General features: G+C 42.8%; 1 protein-coding gene and 1 non-coding gene across 2 annotated transcripts in view; one reads left to right on the top strand and one right to left on the bottom strand.

Moving 5' to 3' along the window:
* The window catches only part of LOC119647893, a 68393-nt gene that overhangs the window by 50637 nt on the left and 853 nt on the right, over positions 1-16903 (top strand). The gene's annotated exons all lie outside the window — the stretch shown is intronic.
* Positions 284-356, bottom strand: Trnar-acg. The gene has a single exon. It is a non-coding gene; the product is annotated as a tRNA-Arg (tRNA).

The following is a 16903-nucleotide window of genomic DNA, read 5'->3' as shown; positions in this document are numbered from 1 at the left end:
ACTTGTGACTTTCCAGAGCCTTAAACTTAAAATCGTTAATCTTAAAAAAATTCCACTTCTCCCAATCTATATTTATTTCCAAGGTCGTCCCTGAATATACTTTATTGAAATACCGTCCCAAATATTATGTTATCTATTATATGATCACGTTATTAGTTACATTAAAAAATTTTATCAAGGTCAGAATTTCTTATTGATTTTGTGAAAACATTTACAGTTGGTATTTTCATTGAAATATCAATAAATATATTTTATAAAATTTATTTTAAAAAACGAAACTCCACGACCCTGCCAGGAGTCGAACCTGGACTCTTCTGATCCGTAGTCAGACGCGTTATCCATTGCGCCACAGGGCCCATGGGAAAACTCCCTTCAACCACATTACTAGTAAGCAGCGGAAAATCAAGAGTTTTCCATTCTAGAAACACACACCCTATAATCAGTATGTACATACATATTCACAAAGAATATAATTTACATCTATAAAGGCGGTGACATCGACAATTGAGCCCGGAGTTCACTTCATATTCGGATACCGCGAGTGATAATGCTGGAACCCAGCCTCACTGAATATTTACAATTCACCAGCTTTCGAATTTTACATGTGCATCTGATTTTCTCCTCGCACAGATACATCTATACGTGACATGAATACACGGTTTTATAATTATTTAGCCAAATTAGATGTTCTCGTTTAATCTGGCGATGGTTTTTCTCCGTGTCTAATAAGCAATTAAAAGTTTTGAAGGCCCAAAAGGGGTCAGTTTGCACTTTATCGGTTAATTAAACTGACCTTCATTTGAAATGATAAAGTTAGTAATGTTGTATGTACGTATGTATTCTAGCTTGTGTGGGAAAACTACAAATAAAAGTATCTCAACTAGAGATAGGAATGAGAAAAGACTATCGATACTTTCATGTAATGTGGCGAGGGGGTATCAAGCGATTGACTAGTAACAGATGCAGTTAGCAACTAGAAGATACTTCAAACGGATGTTTTCAGTTGAACGTCCTGAAACAATCAAAATCATGGAAACAACATTTTTATTTATAAATAGTGGACACAACAAATTGAAAAAAGTACTTAACCTAATACCCCTTAGTACTCCTGCATCTCCTCCCCCTAGACCTCCACATCAAATATGTTGCAGCGTGCAGTGCCGTCAGACTACGCGAGTCCGGATGCTGGACAGCGAAGTCTTACGACCACAGCAACATCCTAGATGAAATACCTCGAGAAATCTGGCATCCCCCACGGACTATGTGACACGCAAGCTGAATTTCACGAGAAACTTTGCTGTGGACCTTCCAACCAGGGTAGGAAGTACTGGCGATATTGGAACTCTGTCGATGACTGGAGCCTGATTCGAGCCCCAAGCGGAACATAGCCATTTTGACCGACAGCCAAGCGGCCATCAAGGTCTTGTACTCAACGACGACATCTTCTCGGCTGGTGGGGCAGTGCAGAAACGCGCTCAATCATCTGGGCGGCACGCTCAAGGTCACTCTCCTCTGGGTTCCCAGCATAGGAACATAGAGGGGAATGAGCGGGCTCTGCTCTTGGCAGTCCCTCGGCGAATACGGTCGATGTTCCGCTGGCGGCTGTCGGGGGCCGAGTCTACTCGCACTACCTAGCAGCCGCGGGCATAAGATGGCGAAGGCTTACTAGCTGTGCCAAGTCGAGGAGAATTTGGCCCGCTTATAACATAGCCCGATCACGAGAGCTGCTGTGCCAGACGCGTGCAAATGCATTCAAGGTTACGGCGGTCTGCACGGGGCGCTGGCCCATAGGGGCCATGCCGCTAGGTTCGGCATACCCTACAATTCACATTGCCGAAGCTGCGGAGAAGGAAGGGAAACCTTCATGCACTTTCTCTGCGATTGCCCAGCTCTGGCTAGAGTCAGGCTGCGGACACTGGGTAAACCATTCTTTGGGGAGAGATTTCCAGCTGCAGGGTGGGAGAGCTGCTTTCCTTCGTGAATGCTACGGGCTGGCTCTGAAGATTCGAGCCGGATGGACTCTGCTTCCCTGCTCCCATAACAACAGTCACGGTCTTTGGAGTTTGTGGCATCAAAACGGCGCAACAAAGCCCACTTCCTACCTACCCTACCCCTTAGCAGCTAACTTTATCTAAGGTTACAGCTATGGAATTAAATTAATAAGATCTGATTGGGTTTTTTGTACCGTAGTTAGGAAGGAAAGAGGAAAGATTACCCAAAAACCTCCAATCGTTGTAGATGGGAGGGTTGAGGAGGTGGGATTAAAGGGATGGGAAGGCTTTGGGAATAGGAAGGGAAGTGTATTAGGAATATTTGGAGCCGTTTTGTTTGACTGGAGGTACATATTGAGAATGGGAATAGGGACCGGTATAGAGAACTACTCTACCTTCTCTGTCAAACAGTCGGTTGTCACTGTTACAGGAAATAAGGAGTTGCGGGAACTGGTTCATATGAAGGAAGTATTCCTCATCGATTTCGATCCGTAGACGCTCGGAAACTAGGGAATGGGGACGTGATTGAATCTTTCCAGGATTTTGACCACGATCTGGCCATCACGACATCGATGCGCGGCGCATGGGAGGAATCATAGAGTATTTGGTTTGATAGGAACTTTGTACTGAACTAAAGGAATTTCTATGGTCAAACGATCATCATCCCAAAACCTAAAAAGTTGGCGAAATTGATCGTGAAGGTCCGCCCGCAAATACTGAAGCTCCGTCGGAGCGCTTGGTCGACTAGTGCTTGCTTGCCTCAGGGCTAGCCAGGCTCGGGAATGTGGAAGGTCCTTTTTTGTCTATACCAGAGCGTCGGTCCACACCGAATCTGGAAAATAACCACATTCGCGTAGGCCTAATGAGTTAAACCAAAACATTAGCTAAAACCTGAAAAATAATAAAAAAAAACACGGTTCAATCGCACATGGAGGCATAAATAGCATTGCTTTCCATGCTTCTGTTTATTTTCGGGACGAACAATAACTCTTAAAAAAACGACCGCAAAACACTACGATTGGCCTAGTCGGCCGTTTCTAAATTTGGAGTTAATTTCCCGCTTCAACTGTGATACTCCTATAGATCAGAGAGTTCGACTTCACAAAGGATGACGACCTAACCGCTACTTAACGATCCGAAATAAATATCTGCCACTACAGAAATTTAACATCTTCGTGAAGTTATCTCTCAGTTAAATCTTGCTTCCTTCACTTCCAACTGTAATTTCACGCGGTCAATCCTCCTCATCGTTTTGTCGACACAGAGAACAGCACAACTGTCAAATCATACTCATTTCAACAGTCAAAAATGATCTCCCCTGCCCATCAGCTGCCTCTCGGTCAGCCGGTCCCGCTAAACCTTGAATTTCTAGAGTTCATGTTACCAGTAACATGCACAGTAGACGGCTTTTCGTTTTTATTCTGCTGAATGAACATTGCGACTGTTTTCAGTTTAACGTAGTTAATCGGTGAGATAGAGCCAGTGAATTTGGGTGGAAAAAGTGGATGCTGGAATAGACCGGATTGGTTGCTTGTTTGGGAGTATGGTGAAGTGGATTTAAGAGAAGCAATTGATGTATTAACTTCGATTTCCAAGCATTGGTCACGCATGTGGAGGGTGGAATTATGGGCTTCGAGGAAGTGATTCGCAAGGACGTTTGTTATCTCAGGAGGGGAAATGCTTTGCGGCAGGATGTCATTGCGACTGGCAGCTTCACCAAGTCGTGGTACTCACTTCTTTCCTCTGAAATGCCTGCGACGGTTGTTGTTGCGACTTAAATGACGCTGGAGCCTGCTGTTTGTTAGCAGGTTTGGTTGGAGCCACTGAGCCATTTGTTTCCATAGCAAAATAATAGCGTTAACCCGTTTAACGTGTACTTATGCGAAACGCATTCGATCAATGCTGGCTAACGACTGACAGTCAAAACTATCTAACATCTAATTTTCTTAAACAATAAATAAATCAAATCTGCACTACCGTGTATTAACAAAATAAAAAATAGTCGGACCATTTGACGCTTTGCCGATCCTACAAAATATCGAAAGAAATGGTTTCAAAGGTGATATGCCGTTTGGGCTTTCACAATCAACACAATTGGTGGCAAAACCCCCCAGTACTCCCAAATCTTTTATTTTTTATTATTTTTGATCAATTTCATGAGATAAGTTTCAATGTATTATAGATCCGAAGATTGCACGTTTATCAATCCAACCCAAAGTATGTCTGCGTCATTATGCTTGATGGCCATTGAAACTGGTGATTGGGGGTAAAGTATTGTGGTTCCACGAAATTAATCCTTTATAATAATCTTATTCCGAAGAGTCAGTCAAGAGGCGGAATGATAAGAAGTACACTATCGCGATTGTTCGGTGGGGGCCATATTATGGAACAGGTAGATCTCCTACATCCAAGAGTCGGGCCAGTTTATCTCTTTGGCCCATTGGAATGCAAAACAATTTATAGATTATGATTGTATCTTTTGCACATCAAAGATTACTTATCGATTAGATTACAATATTAATCACCCGAAACCCAAGACTAAAACTGCGAAAGGTTAGATAAGTGCCGTTTCTACAGTTTACCCATTTCAGCCCAAATCTATCCATCTCCCCAACATCGTGAATCCAGGGAGGCATCTAGCCAACGGCAAACGAAGGCACTGCGAGAGAAAGCGAAACGGTCGCAAGGAAGCAGAATCTTTTGCGGAAGGTGGAACAATCTGGCAACCCCTTGCTGGGCGGAACAGACTCTTTAGTCAACAGAGGTTTTTCTTAATATACAAGACTAGACTTATGTCAAAATATGATGTAGGATCTGGTAAAATTACCTTGCAGTATTCCAAAGCCCCTTCCTCTTTAATGGCAACAAGACTAACAAAATTGCAGGACTACCCTTTTATTTTTCTAGTAAAAGATTTTGACTGGCCTCATATGTAATTGTGCCTCAATACCCAGTTCTCCATTAGCTGAGCTCTAGATTCGGAAGAGGGCGATGCTTCTCATGGTGCGTCTACATGAGTAATCGCGTAGCGTATATGGCGTGACTAGTTCCGCAGTTCCGCAGTTCTTGACAAATCCGGATCTTACTGGAGTTTTCATGTCAAACTTCTTAAGGTACAACAAAAATGCCAGTCTAGCGGCCCCGGCTTCTTTCACAAAGATTTTCGCCTGTTGTCATTAATTCAAATTTCTCCACTTAGCTATGTGAATCCTTGCAATTTTACTCTTGAGAGAGACCGGCTCGTGCCCCCGCCATTGTGGATCCAGACGCCTAGCGAGCCAGGCTGTCAGCTTCCTCATTATTAGCGATGTTTCAGTGCTAGCCATATCAGGAATGGTTCGTTTAGTCGGCCAAGTTTCAACAGCATCTGTTGGGAACTTTACATCAACTGGATTGATATACTACTCGTCATCATCATCAACGGCGCAACGGTATCCGGTCTAGGCCTACCTTAATATGGAACTCCAGACATCCCGGTTTTGCGGCGAGGTCCACCAATTCGGTATCCCTAAAAGCTGTCTGGCGTTCTGGCCTATGCCACCGCTCCATCTTAGGCAGGGTCTGCTGCGTCTTCTTTTTCTACTATAGATATTGCCCTTATAGACTTTCCGGATGGGATCATCCTCATCCATTCGGATTAAGTGACCCGCTCACTGTAACCTATTAAGCCGGATTTTATCCACAACCGAATGGTCATGGTATCACTCATCGATTTCGTCATTGTGTAGGCTACGGAGTGGTCCATCCTCATGTAGGGGACCAAAAATTCTTCGGAGGATTCTTCTCTCGAAGGCGGCCAAGAATTCGCAATTTTTCTTGCTTAAAACCCAAGTTTCCGAAGAATATATGAGGACTGGCAAGATCATAGTCTTGTACAGTAAGAGCTTTGACCCTATGGTGAGACGTTTCGAGCGGTAGAGTCTTTGTAAGCTGAAATAGGCTCTATTGGCTGACCGTGCGGGGATTTCATCATCGTAGCTGTTATCGGTTGTGATTTTCGACCCTAGATAGGAGAAATTGTCAACGGTCTTAAAGTTGTATTCTCCTATCCTTATTCTCCCCGTTTGACCAGTGCCGTTTGATGATGTTGGTTGATTCGTCTTCGGTGCTGACGTTGCCACCATATATTTTGTCTTGCCTTCATTGATGTGCAGCCCAAGATCTCGCGCCGCCTGCTCGATCTTAATGAAGGCAGTTTGTACATCTCGGGTGGTTCTTCCCATGATGTCGATATCGTCAGCATAGGCCAGTAGTTGGGTGGACTTGAAGAGGATCGTACCTCTTGCATTTACCTCAGCATCACGTATCACTTTCTCGAGGGCCAGGTTAAAGAGGACGCATGATAGCGCATCCACTTGTCGTAGACCGTTGTTGATGTCGAATGGTCTTGAGAGTGATCCCGCTGCTTTTATCTGGCCTCGCACATTGCTCAGGGTCAGCGTAGTCAGTCTTATTAATTTGGTCGGGATACTGCTGGAACAAATTCGAATGGTGCGACCCCGCTATGTTTGCTGCAAACATTCTTCGACTACCAATAAAATGGCGTATATCTCCGCCTGGAATATGGTAGTCATTTTTTCGAGGGTTCGGACCAGTTCCATAATCGGCATTCCCGAGAATACTGGAGACCATATGGTCGGCCGACATTAGGGTCACTGGATGTTTGTCAAGGAATATCCAAATAGACGCATAACCGTACGATTCGCCGCCTTTCCACACGCCAATGGTAACAGCTCTGTATACGTCGTTAGCTGCTTGCCGTTTAACATCCAAACGGATGGGCGGTTGATTTTGGATGGTTTCGAGCACCACGGTCGGCGTAGTACTCATTCCTCCAGTAATACGTAAACAATGGAGCCTTTTGATTTGGGGCAGTAGTTTTCTGCTGTTAGCAAATTTCAATCGCAATCCCCAGACGATGCAGGCATACTTCAAAATGGGTTTTATTATGGATATATACATCCCTTGAATCTGTTGCGGTGGTCCGCAGGTCTTACCTATAGCAGTCCTATAACGCCAGAGAAATCTGTAGGATTCTGATATTGTTCCTAAATATGGTCCTTGGAGTCGAAATATACTCCTAAATTGTCGACTGTTTGTACTAGCTGGATTTCTGGCCCTGCTAAGGTAAGTAGTGTGCAGCTGCCTCACCTAACGTTCTCAGTGAACATAACTAGTCCAGTCTTCCGAGTGTGAGTCCAATGCGGAAGCACCAACTGTGGATAACATGCAGACTTACATTCAAGTGGCTCCATACTGAGTCTGCGAACTTGCCGGTAATTATTACGGTGAGATCGTGCGCAAATGCTTGTGCGAAGGCCTTTGTGGTCTCTAGGAGTCATTACAAGGTGTATATTACCAGGAGCCATAACGGACGCGAGAGAACTCCTCCATACGGGCAACCTCTCAATAGACTTCTGGTCGACTAGTACGTGGATTTTTCTCCACTCCAGTATAAGGAGGATCCAACTAGTTAAAGGCGGATTGATTCCATGCTGTCTTGCCGCCTCACGAATTGCCATGAATGAGGTATAATTGAAGACACCTTTGATCTCCATGAATGCACTTAGGATGCGCCCTTTTTCGGACATAGTTTCTTCTATTGTAAGCTTATGGAGTACTGTTTCTATGGATTTGCCTTTTCATCTGGAAATTTCTGTTTCCCTTATGAATCGATCTACTAGCCTTTGCAGTCCTTTTAGTAGAAAGGATATTACACTGATCGGCCAGAAACTTTCTCTGGTTTAGGAATAGATGCCACGTGATTTGGTGTCAGTTAATTAGAATATAAGCGTGGACCAGACCCTCGTTCCTGTGAAACGACTCTGCATGCCAGATTCAAGTCGGTTTGATGTTTCTTCACCGTTTGATATGTACCTCCTGCACTGTAAAAATGGTGCTGCGTTATTTGCCAGCTTCTGGCTACGTTGTTTGACAAGAATCCGCTTCTGTTTTAAGGTTGCTTCAAGAGAGTTAGTCTCTTCGCAAAAGTGTCTCCATGATCATCTTGTAGCCGACCTCATTCTTTTCTCTAAAGCCTTTTGGGCTTCTTTGTACAGATTCCAATCAGCGGCTGAATCAGATTACAGAGCACGATTGGGTAGCACCCTTGCCATTCTACTCTGTTTTGCCAAATCCAAGTTCTGACATAAACTTTTCCAGGAGTCCAATGTTGTGGTTCGGTTTGCATGACACAAGAGCTCAAAATTGTCCCGTTGAATGGTATGACCTTCTTCGACTATGTGCGCTGCAATTAATGATTTTATGCACGACTTGTTTCCGGACATTACTTATCGCTTCCTTGATGTGTTCGTTGACTCTGGCTGTTATCAGGCGTTTAGTCTGTCCTATATATATTTTGCTACAATCGGTGCATGTTATTCGGTAGATACCGCTTTTTTCCTCCGCTGCCAAAGGATCCTCGACGCTTCTCAGTAAATATCTCAAAGTAGGCGACTGACTTGAACCTACAACTTCAAGTTGAAACTTTTTTATCCAATTCCTGATGAGGTTGAATAGGTAGGAACACGGTGGTGGATTCCTAATGCTGCGAAAATAGTGTTGTAGGGGCAAGCCTATTGTATTGTTTGATTTTCCTTACGAACAGCTTCTTAAGAGTCTGAGGATTATACCCATTCTTAATAGCGGTGCTGTCGCTCCTAATTGAAACCGTATTCCCAAAGAGGGTATGTGATCAGTCGGTGAATCATGCAGTTATAGGCTGCCATTTTTTTGGAAAATGTATGATGTGAATTTGCTGGTATCGTTCTCTGGATTATTGTTGGCTTACGGTATATTTCGAACTTTCGAGCTTTCCGTGTAAACTTGATTTTATGATGAATCTTTTTTGTCGAGGAGATGACCTTTTCGGTATCGTTTCTTCTAAGACTCCGTCGTCTACATCCCTAAACCATACTTTAGGCATTATTCCTTTCGACTCAATTTCTTCTTCGATTGATGCCATGAAATTTTCAGTGAGCAACGGCGAGGGGTGATTCCCTATCGCTACTCCCAAATTGGTTTTGTAGAATCTGCCCCGAAACGTTAGATAGTTTTCGTTCATGCAGATCCTGGCAAGGTTTGCATAAATTCGAACTTTTCTTCTCTATTCCGCTTCAGATCCAAACTGGCTCAGCCAACTTTCGAGTTCGAAAATTGACTTTTCACTGGCGTGTTGGGAAATAATGTGGTCACGTCGAACGATATCATCACCTTGTTCTCGCCCAACCTCTCAATGCGTTGTATTTTCTGTATTAGTTCATGGGAATTAGCCACTAAATAGTTACTGCTCGTTGCCCCAAGGACCTGGCACTCATTGATCAACCACTTCGCAATGTTGTATGTCAGTGAATTCGAATCGGTAATGATTTCTCCCACCTCGCCCCCCTCCTTGTGGATTTTCGGTTGACATCTGGTTTCTGGAAGCGCAGGATTTGTCATTCGGAATCGCCCAATGGTCGGGAAGACCGCACTAGCTTCGTTCAATGCTTGATCAACCCTTTTGATAGATTCGGGAAGCGGGTTGTCTCGCGATTCGAATAAATTTCCACTCGCCAGTTTCCGAGCAATAGGGTCAAAGCTCTTACTGTACAAGACTATGATCTTGCCAGTCCTCATGTATTCCTCGGAAACTTGGGTTTCTTAGCAAGAAAAATTGCGAACTCTTGGCCGCGTTCGAGAGAAGAATCCTCCGAAGAATTTTTGGCCCCCTACATGAGGATGGACGATTCCGTAGCCTACACAATGACGAAATCTATAAGCGATACCATGACCGTCCGGTTGTGGATAAAATCCGGCTCAATAGGTTACGGTGGGCGGGTCACTTAATCCGTATGGATGAAGATGATCCCACCCGGAAAGTCTATAAGGGCAATATCTATGGTAGGAAAAGAAGACGAGGCAGACCCTGCCTAAGATGGAGCGATGGCGTGGGCCAGGACGCCAGACAGCTTTTAGGGATATCGAATTGGTGGACCTCGGCGCAAAACCGGGATGTCTGGAGTTCCTTATTAAGGCAGGCCTAGACCGGATACCGGTTGTTGCGCCGTTGATGATGATGAGTTTCCGAGCAACAGCCTGATCATATTTGACTTTGTCCATAACGAGACAAAGACCATTATTTAACAACTTCGCGTCTCTTTATAGTTTCACACTCAAAAGCTCGGTGTAGTTTCGCGGTAAGTTGCTCGATTGGCAGACCCGATTCTGCAGCTTCTTTTGCCATATTGAGGTGAGTGCTGTATGTCCGTAAGCGAATAGATAGCGAGCTCAGGACTCCGTCGATTCCTAAACAAAATTTAGATCTGTTCCGGTCGGAAGACATGCCGGTATTAGCAAGGAAGCTCTGAACACAATGAATAATTTTAATTTCTAAATTTCCAAACAATCTTATTGCAATAAATGAAAAGGAGAGAAAATTGTCACTTATTTTCGTAATTTCTAGCTGTCCTGAGATATTAACATAATTGTCAGGAGTTTTATCTTTTTTAAGATGACAGGAGTCAACATCTTTGCTTTACCCACATTGGGCGCCATTGATAAGGAGACGAAAAGTCGCCACTAAGGGCCGATTTTGCTTTCTAGGTTATCCAAATTTCTAAGGATGTTAATAAATGAATCAATCAATCTTTAAATTGAATGACAAATCCTTAACCTATCAAACTGTCATTTCTAGTGTGATTTCACCAATCATGGATAGAATCATAAGAACCGATTCTCGGACTCGTCTTATCATCCCTAACATCGTCGAGGTGTGTCGAGGAAAAATCGCGATAACTTTCCAGTTTTCTATTTCTTGACTTTTTCTTTTTATTTTCCATTGAGATAAACCACTTACTGCGGAACACATGTGTGTGCAAAATGATTTCGCGAACGCAAAATCACATGGCACACGGTGGCCATGCAACATGTGAGTTACTTGTATGCTCATATTGTGCACACATTAAGTATCGAAAAGTACTTGATCGTTAAATAGTTCAAGGACATCTATAAGCAGATTTTATTTGCGAGGTCGACGCAACAACTGTCTGTGTGTTGTTGCTGTTTTTTTTTTTTTCTTTAAATTTCTGACGCCATCATGATTTTTCGGTTCACGAAAGCAAGGCTGACTTCTTCCTAGGGTGGTGGGAAAATATGTTGTTGTGTTGTGTAATATTGCTGGGACTGGATTAGGTTACTTTGTTTTTCGAGGGAATTAAGTTGTTGGTCTAATTGCAGTAGTGACACAATCAACAGCAAAGTGCTGACTTGGCGACTCAAAGTGTTTACGTTGAAGCCAAATTGGCAGAACTTCTTTTATTGAAGGTCGCATGATACGCACTAGTCTGGGCACTATTTATAGGCTTCGGCAGTCTTAAGGATTGCTGAATTCTTATCTTTCCGATCCCAGCTTTCCTGATAATCTTCACGAAGGAAGTCTTTTTATTTCTTTGTACCGCAGACCATCTTAATTAATCAGAAGCTCACAACGCAACAAAGGACCATATAAGAGTTATTGACCTGACTTATGTCAGAACCAGGATGCATAGGCCTGATAAATCCCTAATTTTACTACTAAAATTAATACTTACCCTATCAAGTCTCTTCCTCGAAGTTATTCGGATATACCCCAATACGCTTTGAACCTTCTTTCTCCTGTCAACCCTCCAATCACTTTCCTGTCTTCATCATCTCCATTTTCATTTTAAAATTCGTTTGCAATTGCAACATAGAATGATTCATAGAGATTGCAAGATTTCACGCATAGTAAAACAAAGAAAATGTATCTATGCCTCCATAAGTCTAAAGTAGCAAAACGAAGTAAAAAAGGCTGAAAATCTATCTTTCGTACAACTAACTATAAGATGACTCATGGTATGCCTTACTTCCCTTATTTTCCTCTGAACACACTTCATTTTACAATAATCCTACGACGATCAACATTGTATCTGAAGTGAGAAAATATTTCGAAATTTGTGAAATAATGAGGCCATTCGATGAGTCAAAACGATCTAAGTATTGAATAGATTGTGTCATTTTTTGAATCATCTCCGAAGTTTTTAAGTGTGATTTCATGATTATCTGTGGCATTTTTAAGGCTTTGTCATGCGAATAATTTACTAATTACATTGAAGTTACTCAAAAAGATTTTATTGGCTTGCGCAGGAACATCAAAATGTATTCATTTCATTTGTGGTTTTCCTGACTAAAATACTTATTTCTGGTCCCAACTCCTTGTAGAAATGTTATGCCCTTTCCATAAGTGTTAAAGGGAATTTAAGATTCATTTAAACAAAGGCAACAATTAACAGACCTGAATTGCAGTTATTGTGTGGCCATTATCCGCATTGAAACCCAATTTCTAATTTCCAAGTTTTACAGCTGAAAACCTGCACTTTTCCAGCACAATTCGGTCACGCTGAAAATCCTCTAGCCAATTTTGAATCTCTTCTAATTCTACTTTATGGTCGTTTAATCGATACCATTAAACTAGGATGCAGACATTTGAATCCCGAGAAGTTTTTTGAGCCCCATTTCACGGCCAAAACTCCCCTCGTCCACAACTAAAGACGGAAATGATTTTCCTATTTAGTTTAATTTTTTTATTCCCTTTTTAGAAACTCACGGCGGATATTCTATTAGACTCACAGCAACAAAAGTTCCAACACAATTTCCTAAGGTCCTCAGGGGGCTTCACAAAAGAAAAACATCCCCAACTATCTCCAAGACACCCAATGAACTCCCAGGTCCAGTTGATCAGCTGTCCATCCATCAGCCGGTCTTGGTCCCGCTCATCCTGATTCCGATAAACATTGTCTTGCACTTAGAATCTCATGTCATTCAGCGACACCAACAACACCCGATGCCTCGTTCAGATACAAAAGAATGGCTAGTGAATGCACCCAACAACACAATGATCCCTTAGCTATGTTGGAGCGTTGCATTGTGAAAACAACAACAAAATGAAAGAAATGTACGTTTATACCGTTCAATACTGGCTTGCACTATTTGGGAAATTAAAATAAAATTCGGAATTGTTCACTCTATGAGCCACAAGATAATTTTATCTAGGTTGGGAGACCGGGGCTAACTAGAAAACTCCGTAGAGAAACGTCTCTAGAAAGAAGCATTTCCCCAATCTTTTCGTCATTAGTTATGGATGAAATCTTGAGGAAACTTAATAACAATTGGTCGAGGTATACTCGTAGGATGCGAGCTATGATATAGTTCGTCCTCTCTCATTTATCTTAGCATGCAATGCGGTGTCAAACCTGCGAGAATCGGGATACTTATGGAGCTAGCAATATAGGGAGCCTACTATTCGGAAACAATGTTTACCTTCACCACCAAAATTCCAGCTCAAATGTGGAAAGATGCTGACGATTTAAAAGGTTTTGATATCGTGATCTCCTTTGTAGAGTAGGACATTTGCCACTGTGGTGGAGCGACCAGCATACGTGTCGACTGTACGCAATCGAAAAACAATTTTTTACAGCGAAAATTGTTTATTCGATGTCAGTGGGAGAGTCAATAAAGGCAAATTCCTCGGCAATTACCGTGGTCGTACGGACACCGCCTTTATGGCGTAAGAGCCCAAAAGCATGATATCGCCACCTCGGAGCCCAATTTGCTTTGGCTGGCATCACAATGGAAGTCACTAGCTTCGATTACGCGCTGGTCGGGCTAGATGAAGAGACAATGGAGCCTGTCTCCGACGTTCTCGAGGATTGCTCCTGCAAAACATTAAAAGAGCAGTTCATAAAACGCCTGTCAGTAAGTGGGGCTACCAGACTTAACCAGTTACTAATAAAGTTAACGCTAGGTAGTCTTGTGTTAAGCCAACTGCTGTGTGAAATGAAGTAGTTTTGTGGTGACAAAGTCGGCACCAAGCTTCTTAAGTATGTAGCTACCTAGCCTTCCAGAGAGCACCCAGGCAATTCTGGCATGTGCGAATTCGGTGTCTGGATACATTAGCTGTCTCTGCTGGAAAAATCCATGATGTCCAAGTACGACCCGTTTTTGGCGAGGTGCCTCGTGACATATCAAGCCATGTAGCCTCACTCCAGGAGATGGTGGCAACATTAATAATCACCGTTTCTGAGTTAGTAGAGCCCGTCCTTGCCTTGCAATTGGGAAGCAGCACTATTTGAAGGTCTAGATCCACCTTTCGAAATGGGGATAAGGTAGCAGGTCCTCGGATCTTCAACCAATTCCTGGGCATGCGGGTGTCATTGTAGGTTAGCGGAAAGGGTATGAAATGTACCAGCCTCAGCACTTTTTTACCAACAAAACTAGTCTGGCGGCGGCTACTTGTCGCCCAATGAGCCATTGTAACTACCTAGTCGATATAGGAGCTGAAGTGTCGGTCAAAATTTATTACCATAATCGTTGAAACTGGCTGCAGTAAATTCCTCGTCAATTCGTACCAATGGCTACAGGCAGGTCTAGGACTTTGACGAGTGTTTTCGTGGCGTTTCATTACCGCGGACATAAGCAATCCCATTTTATGTGCAGATTTTCTGTTGTCATTGACCCCATAACCTCACCCCATCAGCAATCCCCTATCGTTTTCGAAGACGTTGCTAATCCACGTATTCGCGCAGTTCCTTAAAAATGCCACAACATCCCCACAGAGCGTAGTCTCTCTGAACCCATCAAGCATGATATTCAGCTTCACATCAATACTACCCAACCTTTTCTAAAGTGCGTCCATTATCATTACAGAAGCTCGCTGTTGAGTGTTGAGATAGTTCAATGGTTTGCTTAAGCAGGGCATTTTCTGATCTTCAGACAGTTGTTGGTCTTTGCCATTTCACATGATCCTAAAACCCAATGCCGAATGGCGAATGCCCGGACGATTCCAGACCGATACCTTGTGATTTTCTCGACATTCGGCGTAGTGAAGGCGCACCATTAAATGCTTATAGCTCCCGAAAACATTCCGAAAACGGCAATATGCCTAACTTTCGGAATCGTACTATTACTAACAAAGTTATAAAAGGTCATAGTTGTCGCTTCTATGCAAATTCAAGACTTTGAACGTCAGTTTCATGCGAAAGTGGATATTCTCGCATAATATATGCATATATCATGTGAAGTTGTAATGGGACAAGTTTACATTTGTCATGCTTACATGTTTTTATAAAAGAAATACACAAAACCTTTCATACCTGATGCGTCCAGCTTTCGGTTTCTCGACTTGTTTTAATTGACTTACCATCTTTGTTTGTATTGCTATGAAAACTACTCAAGGTTCTCCACAGGGTGGGACCGCTCATGTGGAGTATGATAGTGGATCAACTTCTGGGAGAGCTAATAAATACTGGAATACACGTCCAGGGTTATGCTGATGACATGGTTTTAATCTGTAGGGGCAAATATGAGGACACCTTATATGATAGAATCCAAATTGGACTAAGGGATAATTGGGCCTGATGCAACAAGGCGGAGTTGCATATCAATCCCGCCAAAACCACCATAGCATCATTGACTAGGAGGCGTGAACTTGATCACCTGAGAGTCATAAGATGGCATGGATTCGCCACACAATGTCCGAGAGTACCAGTGAGATGGGGAGTTGCCTAAATGAAAGGGAAATTGACATTCTTTCTTTCAAACTGGTATGGGAATGGCTTAGCATACTGAACATTCTCCACTCATTTAATCGGGTCTGGATACTCAGGGTTCGAGTCCACATTGGGTTAGAAGGCAGGAAAAGAACAGCGACGCCGCAATACGAGGCAGTGTGGAGTCCGAAATACGTTTTTGGCTGCGACATTGAAAAATGAAGAGGAATGGCTGAGGTAACTTTTGCCCCACTTCCAGAGATAAAGGGAGACTTTTGATAACGTCATTTTTGAGGCTATTTAAAAGGCACGCCCAATGAAGAGGATCTACGATGAACAAGATAGTTAGGCTGGAAGACTAACTGTTAACTAGTATACTCGTAGGCTGTGAGTTATGGCCTTAGTGTTGTTAGCATATGATAATTATGCCATATATTATAGGACCTCTGAATGTTTGATTATAGTTAGTCGTCCCCCGCTTGTCTCAGCATCGGAATACGTCTGGAACTAGCGAGATATGATTGATTTGGAAGATAGTTTCCTTTATTAGTTAATAATTATGTAAAATAAATGCAAATACAGTATTTCTGGGATCAACTGTTCCCCTTCCTCAATGTTTTATCTTCTGAAATTTGTGGTATGATTTTGGATTTTTTAAAGCTATTTCTGTAACAATCATATCCTAATTATCTGAATGTGCTTTCTCGGAGTTTTTCCCTAAGAGTTCAACAAAAGCAGAAAAATGGTTGCCCATGTCCCTGTTTAGCTTTTTTTTCCGGAGGTATTTTCGAAATATAGAGGCTTTCTTATGAGTCTAGTTTCCTAGTGTCGTTTATTTTCTGCGATATATCGGCGTTATCCAATGACAAATGGTGTCATTATTCTATTGCATCTTTGGCAACCTCGGACTTTATATGTGGGTTGCCACCTTTGCTTGCGAATTCGGCCTCTTTTATGCGTCCTAACACCCGAGTATGGACTAGCCGATTGGTCTGCCAGTTGATAGGGATCTCAATTGGCAAAGAACACAAATTCGTTACACCAACTTACTTTTTCAGCGAGCGTAGTAACTGAGGTAACAGCTCGAATTCTCGTCTCCAGGATGAGTATCCCGAAAGCGACCTAGTGGACAATTTGCCGGTGGCATTTCTCTATATGCTAACAAGCGATATGGAGTTCAAACAAGCTTCGTTCTGGGTGTGCCAAGTGACGTACGAGGCAGACAAAGCTTAAGGAAAACTGTCAAAAACAGAAGTAGTGATATTGCCATGCCATGCAGTGGAATCTACTATTTCATGATAGCCAATGAGTAGGTCAACCTAGTACTATTTAGCGCAAAACAATGGAGAATGAGTTCAAGCATCTCGA

This window comes from Hermetia illucens, chromosome 2, assembly GCF_905115235.1.
Source record: "Hermetia illucens chromosome 2, iHerIll2.2.curated.20191125, whole genome shotgun sequence".
NCBI lineage: Eukaryota > Metazoa > Arthropoda > Insecta > Diptera > Stratiomyidae > Hermetia > Hermetia illucens.
This window is presented reverse-complemented; position numbering and strand designations above follow the sequence as displayed.